Genomic DNA, 17,779 nt, shown 5'->3' with positions numbered 1-17,779 from the left:
CCATGCATTGTCGCTTTCTCAATCTCTTCTTCATGTCCGAACAAACGCTCAATTTTGCCTTCATTAACACAAATTATACATCAAAATGTAGGTATTTTTCTTGCCTTTAACAAAATGGCACTGTCATTATTGTAGGAGTTGCCGTTTTCTCGCAAATGGCCTCGAAGCAACACAGTTAAAAAATGTCCACATTCAAAGTCTATGGAGACTTGAGTGAAAATGACAGCTGAAATTCTGTAACAGAGGCGTTTTCAACTCCTCATATCTCCTAGATGTATTTTTCTTTAGAGACCTGAAAACCGCCTTGATTTTTTTTTTTTTTCCTTTTTTATTAAAGCCTGCTGATTGTTACAGTGAAAGAATGATGTCGACAGTCCGTGTACTTTTGGAGTTACAGAACATTTTGTAAGACGAAGAAACGGCAGTTTTCACCTCTCAGTTGTGGTAAACGCTTGAAATATATTATAGGGCAGGCCGCGGCGTAGAGAACGCGCTTTGGGAGCGAGAGACCCAGGTTGAAATCTAGCCAGTGGCAGTATCTAATATCGTTCCCTAATTCACTTTATAATTACAAATTCTCAACACTTGAACATTCCCACGTGTGTTCTGATCAAAACAGTGCAAGAATGAGCTCTTTAGCTTTTGATTTACAACTTATCCACATTTCTTTGCGGACACTCCTGCATGTCACAAATACATTGCACAAAGCGCATCTGTGGCTGTGTACCATTCGTGGTGCGTTGGCTCCCTCTACTGGTACGCGCCTCATTCAAATGTCGCCACACATTTAAAATTGCAGGGTGTCTTTACACTGTCATAGCTCCTAGATAGATTTCTTCAGAGCTGAAAATCGCTGTGATTATTCACCATAGCCTGCTTTGTCTTACAGTGAAAGAACGATGTCAACGTATAGCATCGTTGGTTACTTTAATTATGTTTGTTTTTTTAAATCAAATCCTACAAAACAGGACCATTGTGACACAAAACCTCTCACACACTAACACAAACTCTTTATACAGATACAGAGCTTTACATGTATAAATAAGGCAGACAAAAATGCATAAAACACAAGCTATCCACAGACTGTCGGTGGACGCCATGTCACTTTATTTTGTTTTTATCTTGTTTCTTTTTGGTGTAGCCTCATTAAACAAAATGTTTATAAAAATGACCACTTTTATTATGAATTATTAGGAAATTAATAATTCATTATTAATTATTTATTATGAACACACCTGCCACCCTCAAGTAGAGGTGGCAGAGAGGAGGCACTTGGAGTTTCGGTCGAGAAAGTGTCCGTGTGACTGAGTCCTGTCCCAGCTCTGCTTCAAGGTCTGTCGGTCCAGCTTGTTGAGGGTCTGAGAGCAAAGACGGATATCCTGGACCAGCTCTGACAAACTGTCCAGGTCTTGACTCTCCCAGGGGCCAGAGACCTGACAACCTGCAGGTTAAGCAACAAAGAATCATTTTATTTCATATCCATAATTTCCATTTTCCCCCCTATAAATATTTGACATCCAAATGTAGCCTGTTAGCTAGCATTCAGCAATGTTTTCTGCTCCATAAAATGGAAAATTAATTCACAGCTAATCTTTTTTTTAAATCTTTAAACCACACTTCTATATTGTAATGTCTGTGTGTGTAATCATCATGTAACACCTCTGTGCATACATACTAAATGTTCAAACTTAGAAATGCGTCAAAAGGAAACGCACTGATAGCAAGAAAGAAACTGTTGCCAAGTACAACTTTGCACAGGTGATAAAAACATCAAAGAAATCCAAATTGTGAATTAGTGTGAAACGGTGAATCTAAGAATAGCTTTAGAAAAAAAAAGGAACTCCATGGAGTATCTCCAAGTTCAGACATACCTTCGAGGTTTAGAAGTGTCAGTGGTCGACGGGCCTCTCTGACAGACGCCAGGATGTTGTGAAGTCCCACTGATGTAACAGACGGATTTCCTGACAGATTCAGACTCACCAGTGTGGGACACGACGAGAGGCACCTGTGAAATAATAAGAAAAAGTCCAACAGGCCAGTAAAGAGTGACAATTTAAACAAAGGCAAAGCCCCACTAACATGAGTAATAACTGAGCCGTAGAAATGACGCCCTCACACACACACCTCGCCAAGGTAGCTACACTGCTGTCTGTCAGCCCATTTGCAGCCAGGCTGAGGTGGGTCAGAGAGCACTCGTCCTGCAAAAACACAAAAGTCTTAACCTGATTGCACAATTATATCTTTCGACAATAAATGACATTGCATGATTTTTGCGTGCACACCTGTGACAGGACTTTGGCGAGGTGTTCCAGTGCCGGGTAATCAGCAGGCCCTCTGCAGACAGCTGACAGGTCCACGTGTGGGAGGCAGTGGAGGGGCAGAGTCTTTAACACCAGCTCAAAGCCGGTGGAGCCCAGGGGATTGAGGGACAGGCACACTGCTTTCAAATGGCCTGTGCCTGAACGTTCAGAAGATGTAAAGTTAGTTGCAGTTTTGCTTATGGGTGGGAGTTCAGTGAAGCTTAAGACTTCAGTCAGCTGCTTGTTAGAGAGTCACCTGTGAGCGCGCTGGCTAGCAGCAGTCGATGCTGCTGAAGGAAATGAGCAGTGAGACCTGCAGAGACCGCTTGGCTAGCACAGGGCAGCAGGACAGCAGACAGGACAGAGACTCAGACACGCCGTCCCCCAGTGGGTTCATACTGAGGTCCAGCTCCTCCAGGCACTTTGAGTGGAAACGAGCAGAAAAAGCAAATGATCACGAGAGCCAATTCTCTCTGACAGATATCATTGATATGAATCAGGTTAGCTTGTTATTAAGATCTAAGGTAGTTATTAAGACCAGAGGTACTTAAATACAGGTTAGATGGTAAACCTGGAGCTGCCACTATTGGCTAGCTGAGGCCCTTACCGGGAATGCAGGTGCACTCTGTCCCTTTAAAGCATTTACAGCCTTCTCCAGGCCGTCCCCTGTAATGCAGTTGGCAGAAATGTCCAGCAGCTGCAGACGAGGCATGGTGAGCGTTGTGGCAATCAGCTCAGGGAGAAGGTCGTCATACATACGGTTTCCAGAAATTCGCAGCTCCGTGAGGCTGGCCTGAAGTTTTAGGGCACGGAGGAGCGGGCTGAGGGAAGAGGCGGCCAAACCGAGACATTTGGAGTCCTGACACGGAGGAACCCCGGTCCCGAACCTCACATAGCCGGGAGACACGCTTGTTCTCATCTACAGGTAGAAAGAGATGGTACTTCATAACAGAATACAAGAATGCACATGTGTCCGTTTTATAATGCATTTCCTCTGTGTTGCTCACCCACTGCTAGACTTTGACAGGCCTTCTTGTATCGCTCAGGGAGAGGAGGGAGATCCCCACGAGCAAACGTCAGCCAGAACCCACAACACAAACCCATCAGTTATCCTGCACTGGTGCGGGAAAGTGAAGCCAAGGATTCAATCCCAAAAACTGTGATTCCTTCAGTGTCTTCTGGAAGCTGGCTCCAAAAGCAAGTCAGCATCCAGTCTGGTAATAGAAATGGTTCTAATCTTTACAGTTTCTCAGATTGTAGTTTCTCAGGCAGCTTGTTAACATAATCAGCCCTTCACCTTCTTACCAGAATCATACAGTCTAAAACCTGCACGCCTCATCTGGGTAAGAAAGATGAAGTCATTGTGGAAGGACCTAGAACCTCCATTCCTTCTATCAGTGATTTAATGAAAAGACCTCTGTGTCTATGAGAAAGTCTATTTTATGAATTTTGGCCATACTTTGCCTAAGAAAAGGAGTATGCTCACTGGCTGACATGCAAGCTGTTTCACAGTCATAGCTGTCCTCTTGTCACTGTGGGTTTTTTTTTTTTTTAAATCCAACCTCACCTCTTCATTTGTGTGCAGGACGGCCAGTAGCTGGTCCTGCGGGGAGAGCAGAGCGCCTTCTTTCTGCAGAGAGAGACGAGGCAGGAGGCCACATTTCTGGTAGTAACGCTGAGCTGCCTGCTCACACAGCCACGACACAGAGCAGGAGTTGGCCTCACTGGGATGCAGAGCAATGACCGGCGATTAAACAGAAATTAAAAACAAAACAACAACAACAACAAAAAAACACTATACCAATCAGATTGGGATTTATTTTTATGTACTGCTCAAACTTAAAACTTTTCACCGACCTTTGTGGAACTGGGATCAGGAAGACGTCTTCCTGAACCCGGACCCTCATTCTGATTGGTGGAGGAAGTGACGTGGGCATAGGAGCAACCAAAGTTTGAGTTGGAGGCTAGAGTAAACAAAATAAAACATTCAAGCACTGTTAAAACATCTGTATTTAATGTCGTCAACTCTTTGTAGAAAGACAAAGCAGAGTCTGTGGAGGGATCAGAAAGTCTAAACATCAGGAAAGTAAAAGTTTGTCAGGTGATGCTACAAAACACCAAGGTATAACTATATATAAGATCCGAAATGGGCGATGTCATCTTTTACTCCTGGACAAAGCCCACGGCATCCAGGCTGCAGAAATATGTAAAAACAGCTCGCCCGTTTTGATCAGCTCGCGCTCATTTACTTCCACATTCATCACTGTTCAAAATGAATCAGAAATGAAGACACATCATCTTCAAGTTATATCCCCTAGTGACACTGAATTATAGTTATTCTCTCACTGAGTGTGCATTTCCTGAATAATTCATGTGTAGTCTCACTCTGACTATCACCTTTTCACACTTGGAGTGACTTATTCACAATCACTGTGTTGTGTGTATTTCCTTAGTTAGTGTTACTCCATCCGTAACTAACAAACAGCAAAAGAGCATTCCACTTCTGACCTAAGCATGGATAAGGAGAGGTGGGGGCGGTGTGTCTGATCTCCAATCGTCATCATCTGCATCCCCAAGCTGTTCTTTCTCTGAGAGAGGCCTCTACTGGACAGGGAGGAAACTGCAGATCCTGAAAGAAAAAGGGCACAACAAGCTAGAAAAGTGGGAAAAGCACGAAAAAGAAAAACCAAACAAACCCAGTCTAATCTGCAGGCCGTGTCCGAGTTCAAATACTTGTTTTGAATTCCAGCTGCAGAAGATAAGGCAGTTTCCTCTACTCTTGGCCCAGATGAGTGTGGTAAAAAGCAAACTTACAAATCAGATGTCCTTGCAGAGCCTTAACTCCATCCTGTACATCCGATATGGACTGAAGCTGTCTGGTGAGGCTTGCTATGAACACCAGCTGCCTGATAATGTTGATGACCCACTCTTTCTGTGAGCCAGCACAGCCTGTGTGTGTGGAGGGATGTCGGGAAAAAAACAAAACAAAAAAACAAAAAAACAATTAGCCTGAATTAGGACTAGTTGTCATCATTTTTTTTCACATAGCCACGGTTTTTTCTATGGTCTGTTTTTGGGCCATTAATGTAGTTTGGTAACAGCATTATGCTTAAAAATGTTCATCTTTTACTGTTACCTGTTGTGGATCACAAAGTTTAAAACTACTTAAAAACACACACAAACACAACAAAGTAACTCCACCATGTGTCTATCCGGTCTTTAAGTGATGACGTGATCAATCCTACTTCTGGGCCCAAACTACTCTGCGTTTAATAAGGCTGTTGTGTTTTTAACATGTTTTAATGCTTTGTAACTTGTTCTATTTAATCTCAACAAGCCCCTTACAAAAAGTAAGTGATCACTGTCGGCCTCTCTCAGTTTTTATTACAACTATTCATTTTAAAGCTCAGTTTTTAAAACCTTACCATGTAACTACAGCCCAGGCAATGCAGCAGCACATTAATGACTAACCTGTATGTGGATGGATTATCTCAGTTGTTCTCTTGACTGAAGTTTGGTCCGTTTACAGCATCCTGCCATGCCACTGCATTTGTCCCTAACCATCGGGAACCCTCACCTTAATTCTTATCCAGTGGAAAAAAGTTCCCCTTCATCACTGTGTTAATGTTATGCTAACATAGCTGTTTCGCTAGTCACATAGCACATCACTATATACCAGCAAGCCAAACTTCAGTAACCCTACAAACATCACTGCTGCTTACTTTCCTGTCTTCATGTATGTCAGAAGTGATAGCAGAGCTGTGCCTTTTAATTTGTTTTAGAAATCCCTCAGTCAGAACCTGGTATATTATATTTAGACGGAAACTAGTGAGCTAACTCTCTGCTAACTTCTAACTTCAGACAGATTTTTAACTCTCAGTGATCATTTGACTTTGGGACCTGCAGTGTAGTTTGGGTCCAGACATGCTAATGACCAGACTTAAAGACCAAATTTCGGGTCACTTTTGCTGGTCCCAAGCCCCAATAAAGAAGCTAGCTTGAAGCTTGACATAAAAAACAATAATTGCTAAGAAAAGTGTAATTTGTAGTTCTAAATATATTCTAAATGCATTTAGATCGTTTTTACTCACTTTATGTCTCTTCCACGATGTTACGTCTCTCTCCTATGTTGGTTACAATTACATAAGCACTTAGCAGGACAGTGGAAAAACCCAGGGCCACAGTGATACTGAGAATTCCACGGTGTTCACTGTCTTCAGCAACCTTACGAGGGCCGGTTGAACGGCTACAGTCTTATCATACACGTGCAGTGTTCCTACAAGCCATAAGGTTACCTTGAGTGAGGAAGATGATGATTGAATGTCCGTCTGAGTCCATAGGTTGAGGTGCAAGCACATTTCTCCCATTCTCCACAGAGGGCAGTGGCGCATAGGTGTGACGTCACTAACACTTAAGTTGCCTTAGAGTGATAGCAGAAAATTGTGAGCGTTACACTTGTATGCGGCTTGACGTAGGCACACATTGGCAGGGATGTGGTTGGAACGGCTGACTAGATAAGGCCTGGTGTCCAGCTAATGAAAAAGAGCCGAAAATTGGGGTGCGGCTGCGCAGGTGTGCACTTTAAATATAGCACTTTTGCCCTGTCATTCCGGGCCGCCGAGTGGCTCATGGGAACGTGACAGGCCCTATGGCAGAGATTGAGGACAGAGGGCAGTGGTTCGAATCCCATGCGGACCATATGCTGGGGACACAAAAAAAAAAAAAAAAAAAAAAAAAATCCCTGGCTCTGAAATTCACTTGCTACGCTTGCTAGAAGCCTACAGGCGAGCCTACAGAATGGGCTCTCTCTGCCTTTTTTTTTTTTTTTTTTTTACCCCTGTCTCAAAATCTCTTCCATCAATCAATATTGGTTGTTATGGTTGCTATGGACGCCAAACACACCATGCATTGTCGCTTTCTCAATCTCTTCTTCATGTCCGAACAAACGCTCAATTTTGCCTTCATTAACACAAATTATACATCAAAATGTAGGTATTTTTCTTGCCTTTAACAAAATGGCACTGTCATTATTGTAGGAGTTGCCGTTTTCTCGCAAATGGCCTCGAAGCAACACAGTTAAAAAATGTCCACATTCAAAGTCTATGGAGACTTGAGTGAAAATGACAGCTGAAATTCTGTAACAGAGGCGTTTTCAACTCCTCATATCTCCTAGATGTATTTTTCTTTAGAGACCTGAAAACCGCCTTGATTTTTTTTCCCTTTTTTATTAAAGCCTGCTGATTGTTACAGTGAAAGAATGATGTCGACAGTCCGTGTACTTTTGGAGTTACAGAACATTTTGTAAGACGAAGAAACGGCAGTTTTCACCTCTCAGTTGTGGTAAACGCTTGAAATATATTATAGGGCAGGCCGCGGCGTAGAGAACGCGCTTTGGGAGCGAGAGACCCAGGTTGAAATCTAGCCAGTGGCAGTATCTAATATCGTTCCCTAATTCACTTTATAATTACAAATTCTCAACACTTGAACATTCCCACGTGTGTTCTGATCAAAACAGTGTAAGAATGAGCTCTTTAGCTTTTGATTTACAACTTATCCACATTTCTTTGCGGACACTCCTGCATGTCACAAATACATTGCACAAAGCGCATCTGTGGCTGTGTACCATTCGTGGTGCGTTGGCTCCCTCTACTGGTACGCGCCTCATTCAAATGTCGCCACACATTTAAAATTGCAGGGTGTCTTTACACTGTCATAGCTCCTAGATAGATTTCTTCAGAGCTGAAAATCGCTGTGATTATTCACCATAGCCTGCTTTGTCTTACAGTGAAAGAACGATGTCAACGTATAGCATCGTTGGTTACTTTAATTATGTTTGTTTTTTTAAATCAAATCCTACAAAACAGGACCATTGTGACACAAAACCTCTCACACACTAACACAAACTCTTTATACAGATACAGAGCTTTACATGTATAAATAAGGCAGACAAAAATGCATAAAACACAAGCTATCCACAGACTGTCGGTGGACGCCATGTCACTTTATTTTGTTTTTATCTTGTTTCTTTTTGGTGTAGCCTCATTAAACAAAATGTTTATAAAAATGACCACTTTTATTATGAATTATTAGGAAATTAATAATTCATTATTAATTATTTATTATGAACACACCTGCCACCCTCAAGTAGAGGTGGCAGAGAGGAGGCACTTGGAGTTTCGGTCGAGAAAGTGTCCGTGTGACTGAGTCCTGTCCCAGCTCTGCTTCAAGGTCTGTCGGTCCAGCTTGTTGAGGGTCTGAGAGCAAAGACGGATATCCTGGACCAGCTCTGACAAACTGTCCAGGTCTTGACTCTCCCAGGGGCCAGAGACCTGACAACCTGCAGGTTAAGCAACAAAGAATCATTTTATTTCATATCCATAATTTCCATTTTCCCCCCTATAAATATTTGACATCCAAATGTAGCCTGTTAGCTAGCATTCAGCAATGTTTTCTGCTCCATAAAATGGAAAATTAATTCACAGCTAATCTTTTTTTTAAATCTTTAAACCACACTTCTATATTGTAATGTCTGTGTGTGTAATCATCATGTAACACCTCTGTGCATACATACTAAATGTTCAAACTTAGAAATGCGTCAAAAGGAAACGCACTGATAGCAAGAAAGAAACTGTTGCCAAGTACAACTTTGCACAGGTGATAAAAACATCAAAGAAATCCAAATTGTGAATTAGTGTGAAACGGTGAATCTAAGAATAGCTTTAGAAAAAAAAAGGAACTCCATGGAGTATCTCCAAGTTCAGACATACCTTCGAGGTTTAGAAGTGTCAGTGGTCGACGGGCCTCTCTGACAGACGCCAGGATGTTGTGAAGTCCCACTGATGTAACAGACGGATTTCCTGACAGATTCAGACTCACCAGTGTGGGACACGACGAGAGGCACCTGTGAAATAATAAGAAAAAGTCCAACAGGCCAGTAAAGAGTGACAATTTAAACAAAGGCAAAGCCCCACTAACATGAGTAATAACTGAGCCGTAGAAATGACGCCCTCACACACACACACACACACCTCGCCAAGGTAGCTACACTGCTGTCTGTCAGCCCATTTGCAGCCAGGCTGAGGTGGGTCAGAGAGCACTCGTCCTGCAAAAACACAAAAGTCTTAACCTGATTGCACAATTATATCTTTCGACAATAAATGACATTGCATGATTTTTGCGTGCACACCTGTGACAGGACTTTGGCGAGGTGTTCCAGTGCCGGGTAATCAGCAGGCCCTCTGCAGACAGCTGACAGGTCCACGTGTGTGAGGCAGTGGAGGGGCAGAGTCTTTAACACCAGCTCAAAGTCGGTGGAGCCCAGGGGATTGAGGGACAGGCACACTGCTTTCAAATGGCCTGTGCCTGAACGTTCAGAAGATGTAAAGTTAGTTGCAGTTTTGCTTATGGGTGGGAGTTCAGTGAAGCTTAAGGCTTCAGTCAGCTGCTTGTTAGAGAGTCACCTGTGAGCGCGCTGGCTAGCAGCAGTCGATGCTGCTGAAGGAAATGAGCAGTGAGACCTGCAGAGACCGCTTGGCTAGCACAGGGCAGCAGGACAGCAGACAGGACAGAGACTCAGACACGCCGTCCCCCAGTGGGTTCATACTGAGGTCCAGCTCCTCCAGGCACTTTGAGTGGAAACGAGCAGAAAAAGCAAATGATCACGAGAGCCAATTCTCTCTGACAGATATCATTGATATGAATCAGGTTAGCTTGTTATTAAGATCTAAGGTAGTTATTAAGACCAGAGGTACTTAAATACAGGTTAGATGGTAAACCTGGAGCTGCCACTATTGGCTAGCTGAGGCCCTTACCGGGAATGCAGGTGCACTCTGTCCCTTTAAAGCATTTACAGCCTTCTCCAGGCCGTCCCCTGTAATGCAGTTGGCAGAAATGTCCAGCAGCTGCAGACGAGGCATGGTGAGCGTTGTGGCAATCAGCTCAGGGAGAAGGTCGTCAGACATACGGTTTCCAGAAATTCGCAGCTCCGTGAGGCTGGCCTGAAGTTTTAGGGCACGGAGGAGCGGGCTGAGGGAAGAGGCGGCCAAACCGAGACACTTGGAGTCCTGACACGGAGGAACCCCGGTCCCGAACCTCACATAGCCGGGAGACACGCTTGTTCTCATCTACAGGTAGAAAGAGATGGTACTTCATAACAGAATACAAGAATGCACATGTGTCCGTTTTATAATGCATTTCCTCTGTGTTGCTCACCCACTGCTAGACTTTGACAGGCCTTCTTGTATCGCTCAGGGAGAGGAGGGAGATCCCCACGAGCAAACGTCAGCCAGAACCCGCAACACAAACCCATCAGTTATCCTGCACTGGTGCGGGAAAGTGAAGCCAAGGATTCAATCCCAAAAACTGTGATTCCTTCAGTGTCTTCTGGAAGCTGGCTCCAAAAGCAAGTCAGCATCCAGTCTGGTAATAGAAATGGTTCTAATCTTTACAGTTTCTCAGATTGTAGTTTCTCAGGCAGCTTGTTAACATAATCAGCCCTTCACCTTCTTACCAGAATCATACAGTCTAAAACCTGCACGCCTCATCTGGGTAAGAAAGATGAAGTCATTGTGGAAGGACCTAGAACCTCCATTCCTTCTATCAGTGATTTAATGAAAAGACCTCTGTGTCTATGAGAAAGTCTATTTTATGAATTTGGGCCATACTTTGCCTAAGAAAAGGAGTATGCTCACTGGCTGACATGCAAGCTGTTTCACAGTCATAGCCGTCCTCTTGTCACTGTGGGTTGTTTTTTTTTTTAAAATCCAAGATAGCAACGGTGACAACATTTGTCTTAAACACTCGTGATCAGACTTCATCAACCAATCATGGTAGTCTTCAGCATCTTTTAAATTGTCTGTGGTCCAAGTATGGTCACTTCTGGCTCTCCTCAGTGTCACCTCACCTCTTCATTTGTGTGCAGGACGGCCAGTAGCTGGTCCTGCGGGGAGAGCAGAGCGCCTTCTTTCTGCAGAGAGAGACGAGGCAGGAGGCCACATTTCTGGTAGTAACGCTGAGCTGCCTGCTCACACAGCCACGACACAGAGCAGGAGTTGGCCTCACTGGGATGCAGAGCAATGACCGGTGATTAAACAGAAATTAAAAACAACAACAACAACAACAACAACAAAAAAACACTATACCAATCAGATTGGGATTTATTTTTATGTACTGCTCAAACTTAAAACTTTTCACCGACCTTTGTGGAACTGGGATCAGGAAGACGTCTTCCTGAACCCGGACCCTCATTCTGATTGGTGGAGGAAGTGACGTGGGCATAGGAGCAACCAAAGTTTGAGTTGGAGGCTAGAGTAAACAAAATAAAACATTCAAGCACTGTTAAAACATCTGTATTTAATGTCGTCAACTCTTTGTAGAAAGACAAAGCAGAGTCTGTGGAGGGATCAGAAAGTCTAAACATCAGGAAAGTAAAAGTTTGTCAGGTGATGCTACAAAACACCAAGGTATAACTATATATAAGATCCGAAATGGGCGATGTCATCTTTTACTCCTGGACAAAGCCCACGGCATCCAGGCTGCAGAAATATGTAAAAACAGCTCGCCCGTTTTGATCAGCTCGCGCTCATTTACTTCCACATTCATCACTGTTCAAAATGAATCAGAAATGAAGACACATCATCTTCAAGTTATATCCCCTAGTGACACTGAATTATAGTTATTCTCTCACTGAGTGTGCATTTCCTGAATAATTCATGTGTAGTCTCACTCTGACTATCACCTTTTCACACTTGGAGTGACTTATTCACAATCACTGTGTTGTGTGTATTTCCTTAGTTAGTGTTACTCCATCCGTAACTAACAAACAGCAAAAGAGCATTCCACTTCTGACCTAAGCATGGATAAGGAGAGGTGGGGGCGGTGTGTCTGATCTCCAATCGTCATCATCTGCATCCCCAAGCTGTTCTTTCTCTGAGAGAGGCCTCTACTGGACAGGGAGGAAACTGCAGATCCTGAAAGAAAAAGGGCACAACAAGCTAGAAAAGTGGGAAAAGCACAAAAAAGAAAAACCAAACAAACCCAGTCTAATCTGCAGGCCGTGTCCGAGTTCAAATACTTGTTTTGAATTCCAGCTGCAGAAGATAAGGCAGTTTCCTCTACTCTTGGCCCAGATGAGTGTGGTAAAAAGCAAACTTACAAATCAGATGTCCTTGCAGAGCCTTAACTCCATCCTGTACATCCGATATGGACTGAAGCTGTCTGGTGAGGCTTGCTATGAACACCAGCTGCCTGATAATGTTGATGACCCACTCTTTCTGTGAGCCAGCACAGCCTGTGTGTGTGGAGGGATGTCGGAAAAAAACAAAACAAAAAAACAAAAAAACAATTAGCCTGAATTAGGACTAGTTGTCATCATTTTTTTTCACATAGCCACGGTTTTTTCTATGGTCTGTTTTTGGGCCATTAATGTAGTTTGGTAACAGCATTATGCTTAAAAATGTTCATCTTTTACTGTTACCTGTTGTGGATCACAAAGTTTAAAACTACTTAAAAACACACACAAACACAACAAAGTAACTCCACCATGTGTCTATCCGGTCTTTAAGTGATGACGTGATCAATCCTACTTCTGGGCCCAAACTACTCTGCGTTTAATAAGGCTGTTGTGTTTTTAACATGTTTTAATGCTTTGTAACTTGTTCTATTTAATCTCAACAAGCCCCTTACAAAAAGTAAGTGATCACTGTCGGCCTCTCTCAGTTTTTATTACAACTATTCATTTTAAAGCTCAGTTTTTAAAACCTTACCATGTAACTACAGCCCAGGCAATGCAGCAGCACATTAATGACTAACCTGTATGTGGATGGATTATCTCAGTTGTTCTCTTGACTGAAGTTTGGTCCGTTTACAGCATCCTGCCATGCCACTGCATTTGTCCCTAACCATCGGGAACCCTCACCTTAATTCTTATCCAGTGGAAAAAAGTTCCCCTTCATCACTGTGTTAATGTTATGCTAACATAGCTGTTTCGCTAGTCACATAGCACATCACTATATACCAGCAAGCCAAACTTCAGTAACCCTACAAACATCACTGCTGCTTACTTTCCTGTCTTCATGTATGTCAGAAGTGATAGCAGAGCTGTGCCTTTTAATTTGTTTTAGAAATCCCTCAGTCAGAACCTGGTATATTATATTTAGACGGAAACTAGTGAGCTAACTCTCTGCTAACTTCTAACTTCAGACAGATTTTTAACTCTCAGTGATCATTTGACTTTGGGACCTGCAGTGTAGTTTGGGTCCAGACATGCTAATGACCAGACTTAAAGACCAAATTTCGGGTCACTTTTGCTGGTCCCAAGCCCCAATAAAGAAGCTAGCTTGAAGCTTGACATAAAAAACAATAATTGCTAAGAAAAGTGTAATTTGTAGTTCTAAATATATTCTAAATGCATTTAGATCGTTTTTACTCACTTTATGTCTCTTCCACGATGTTACGTCTCTCTCCTATGTTGGTTACAATTACATAAGCACTTAGCAGGACAGTGGAAAAACCCAGGGCCACAGTGATACTGAGAATTCCACGGTGTTCACTGTCTTCAGCAACCTTACGAGGGCCGGTTGAACGGCTACAGTCTTATCAGACACGTGCAGTGTTCCTACAAGCCATAAGGTTACCTTGAGTGAGGAAGATGATGATTGAATGTCCGTCTGAGTCCATAGGTTGAGGTGCAAGCACATTTCTCCCATTCTCCACAGAGGGCAGTGGCGCATAGGTGTGACGTCACTAACACTTAAGTTGCCTTAGAGTGATAGCAGAAAATTGTGAGCGTTACACTTGTATGCGGCTTGACGTAGGCACACATTGGCAGGGATGTGGTTGGAACGGCTGACTAGATAAGGCCTGGTGTCCAGCTAATGAAAAAGAGCCGAAAATTGGGGTGCGGCTGCGCAGGTGTGCACTTTAAATATAGCACTTTTGCCCTGTCATTCCGGGCCGCCGAGTGGCTCATGGGAACGTGACAGGCCCTATGGCAGAGATTGAGGACAGAGGGCAGTGGTTCGAATCCCATGCGGACCATATGCTGGGGACACAAAAAAAAAAAAAAAAAAAAAAAAAAATCCCTGGCTCTGAAATTCACTTGCTACGCTTGCTAGAAGCCTACAGGCGAGCCTACAGAATGGGCTCTCTCTGCCTTTTTTTTTTTTTTTTTTTTTACCCCTGTCTCAAAATCTCTTCCATCAATCAATATTGGTTGTTATGGTTGCTATGGACGCCAAACACACCATGCATTGTCGCTTTCTCAATCTCTTCTTCATGTCCGAACAAACGCTCAATTTTGCCTTCATTAACACAAATTATACATCAAAATGTAGGTATTTTTCTTGCCTTTAACAAAATGGCACTGTCATTATTGTAGGAGTTGCCGTTTTCTCGCAAATGGCCTCGAAGCAACACAGTTAAAAAATGTCCACATTCAAAGTCTATGGAGACTTGAGTGAAAATGACAGCTGAAATTCTGTAACAGAGGCGTTTTCAACTCCTCATATCTCCTAGATGTATTTTTCTTTAGAGACCTGAAAACCGCCTTGATTTTTTTTTTCCTTTTTTATTAAAGCCTGCTGATTGTTACAGTGAAAGAATGATGTCGACAGTCCGTGTACTTTTGGAGTTACAGAACATTTTGTAAGACGAAGAAACGGCAGTTTTCACCTCTCAGTTGTGGTAAACGCTTGAAATATATTATAGGGCAGGCCGCGGCGTAGAGAACGCGCTTTGGGAGCGAGAGACCCAGGTTGAAATCTAGCCAGTGGCAGTATCTAATATCGTTCCCTAATTCACTTTATAATTACAAATTCTCAACACTTGAACATTCCCACGTGTGTTCTGATCAAGACAGTGCAAGAATGAGCTCTTTAGCTTTTGATTTACAACTTATCCACATTTCTTTGCGGACACTCCTGCATGTCACAAATACATTGCACAAAGCGCATCTGTGGCTGTGTACCATTCGTGGTGCGTTGGCTCCCTCTACTGGTACGCGCCTCATTCAAATGTCGCCACACATTTAAAATTGCAGGGTGTCTTTACACTGTCATAGCTCCTAGATAGATTTCTTCAGAGCTGAAAATCGCTGTGATTATTCACCATAGCCTGCTTTGTCTTACAGTGAAAGAACGATGTCAACGTATAGCATCGTTGGTTACTTTAATTATGTTTGTTTTTTTAAATCAAATCCTACAAAACAGGACCATTGTGACACAAAACCTCTCACACACTAACACAAACTCTTTATACAGATACAGAGCTTTACATGTATAAATAAGGCAGACAAAAATGCATAAAACACAAGCTATCCACAGACTGTCGGTGGACGCCATGTCACTTTATTTTGTTTTTATCTTGTTTCTTTTTGGTGTAGCCTCATTAAACAAAATGTTTATAAAAATGACCACTTTTATTATGAATTATTAGGAAATTAATAATTCATTATTAATTATTTATTATGAACACACCTGCCACCCTCAAGTAGAGGTGGCAGAGAGGAGGCACTTGGAGTTTCGGTCGAGAAAGTGTCCGTGTGACTGAGTCCTGTCCCAGCTCTGCTTCAAGGTCTGTCGGTCCAGCTTGTTGAGGGTCTGAGAGCAAAGACGGATATCCTGGACCAGCTCTGACAAACTGTCCAGGTCTTGACTCTCCCAGGGGCCAGAGACCTGACAACCTGCAGGTTAAGCAACAAAGAATCATTTTATTTCATATCCATAATTTCCATTTTCCCCCCTATAAATATTTGACATCCAAATGTAGCCTGTTAGCTAGCATTCAGCAATGTTTTCTGCTCCATAAAATGGAAAATTAATTCACAGCTAATCTTTTTTTTAAATCTTTAAACCACACTTCTATATTGTAATGTCTGTGTGTGTAATCATCATGTAACACCTCTGTGCATACATACTAAATGTTCAAACTTAGAAATGCGTCAAAAGGAAACGCACTGATAGCAAGAAAGAAACTGTTGCCAAGTACAACTTTGCACAGGTGATAAAAACATCAAAGAAATCCAAATTGTGAATTAGTGTGAAACGGTGAATCTAAGAATAGCTTTAGAAAAAAAAAGGAACTCCATGGAGTATCTCCAAGTTCAGACATACCTTCGAGGTTTAGAAGTGTCAGTGGTCGACGGGCCTCTCTGACAGACGCCAGGATGTTGTGAAGTCCCACTGATGTAACAGACGGATTTCCTGACAGATTCAGACTCACCAGTGTGGGACACGACGAGAGGCACCTGTGAAATAATAAGAAAAAGTCCAACAGGCCAGTAAAGAGTGACAATTTAAACAAAGGCAAAGCCCCACTAACATGAGTAATAACTGAGCCGTAGAAATGACGCCCTCACACACACACACACACCTCGCCAAGGTAGCTACACTGCTGTCTGTCAGCCCATTTGCAGCCAGGCTGAGGTGGGTCAGAGAGCACTCGTCCTGCAAAAACACAAAAGTCTTAACCTGATTGCACAATTATATCTTTCGACAATAAATGACATTGCATGATTTTTGCGTGCACACCTGTGACAGGACTTTGGCGAGGTGTTCCAGTGCCGGGTAATCAGCAGGCCCTCTGCAGACAGCTGACAGGTCCACGTGTGTGAGGCAGTGGAGGGGCAGAGTCTTTAACACCAGCTCAAAGCCGGTGGAGCCCAGGGGATTGAGGGACAGGCACACTGCTTTCAAATGGCCTGTGCCTGAACGTTCAGAAGATGTAAAGTTAGTTGCAGTTTTGCTTATGGATGGGAGTTCAGTGAAGCTTAAGGCTTCAGTCAGCTGCTTGTTAGAGAGTCACCTGTGAGCGCGCTGGCTAGCAGCAGTCGATGCTGCTGAAGGAAATGAGCAGTGAGACCTGCAGAGACCGCTTGGCTAGCACAGGGCAGCAGGACAGCAGACAGGACAGAGACTCAGACACGCCGTCCCCCAGTGGGTTCATACTGAGGTCCAGCTCCTCCAGGCACTTTGAGTGGAAACGAGCAGAAAAAGCAAATGATCACGAGAGCCAATTCTCTCTGACAGATATCATTGATATGAATCAGGTTAGCTTGTTATTAAGATCTAAGGTAGTTATTAAGACCAGAGGTACTTAAATACAGGTTAGATGGTAAACCTGGAGCTGCCACTATTGGCTAGCTGAGGCCCTTACCGGGAATGCAGGTGCACTCTGTCCCTTTAAAGCATTTACAGCCTTCTCCAGGCTGTCCCCTGTAATGCAGTTGGCAGAAATGTCCAGCAGCTGCAGACGAGGCATGGTGAGCGTTGTGGCAATCAGCTCAGGGAGAAGGTCGTCAGACATACGGTTTCCAGAAATTCGCAGCTCCGTGAGGCTGGCCTGAAGTTTTAGGGCACGGAGGAGCGGGCTGAGGGAAGAGGCGGCCAAACCGAGACATTTGGAGTCCTGACACGGAGGAACCCCGGTCCCGAACCTCACATAGCCGGGAGACACGCTTGTTCTCATCTACAGGTAGAAAGAGA

At 43.4% G+C, this 17,779-nt stretch overlaps 3 long non-coding RNA genes across 3 annotated transcripts; all 3 read right to left on the bottom strand.

Annotated features, from left to right (window-relative positions):
- Nucleotides 1-910: 910 nt before the first annotated feature.
- Nucleotides 911-2,117, bottom strand: LOC309696384. The gene is made up of 2 exons (XR_014273450.1): nucleotides 1,872-2,117; nucleotides 911-1,441 (listed from the first exon to the last, which is right to left on the bottom strand). It is a non-coding gene; the product is annotated as an uncharacterized lncRNA (long non-coding RNA).
- Nucleotides 2,118-8,106: 5,989 nt separating this feature from the next.
- LOC309696479 lies at nucleotides 8,107-9,298 on the bottom strand. Its single transcript, XR_014273507.1, has 2 exons — nucleotides 9,068-9,298; nucleotides 8,107-8,637 (listed from the first exon to the last, which is right to left on the bottom strand). It is a non-coding gene; the product is annotated as an uncharacterized lncRNA (long non-coding RNA).
- Nucleotides 9,299-15,447: 6,149 nt separating this feature from the next.
- On the bottom strand, nucleotides 15,448-16,654 carry LOC309696685. The gene is made up of 2 exons (XR_014273589.1): nucleotides 16,409-16,654; nucleotides 15,448-15,978 (listed from the first exon to the last, which is right to left on the bottom strand). It is a non-coding gene; the product is annotated as an uncharacterized lncRNA (long non-coding RNA).
- Between the last annotated feature and the right edge of the window lie 1,125 nt (nucleotides 16,655-17,779).

This window comes from Aulonocara stuartgranti, assembly GCF_965226115.1.
Source record: "Aulonocara stuartgranti genome assembly, chromosome: 20".
NCBI classification, from domain to species: Eukaryota; Metazoa; Chordata; class Actinopteri; order Cichliformes; family Cichlidae; genus Aulonocara; species Aulonocara stuartgranti.
The sequence above is the reverse complement of the archived record's forward strand: the minus strand, read 5'-3'. Positions and strand labels throughout refer to the sequence as shown.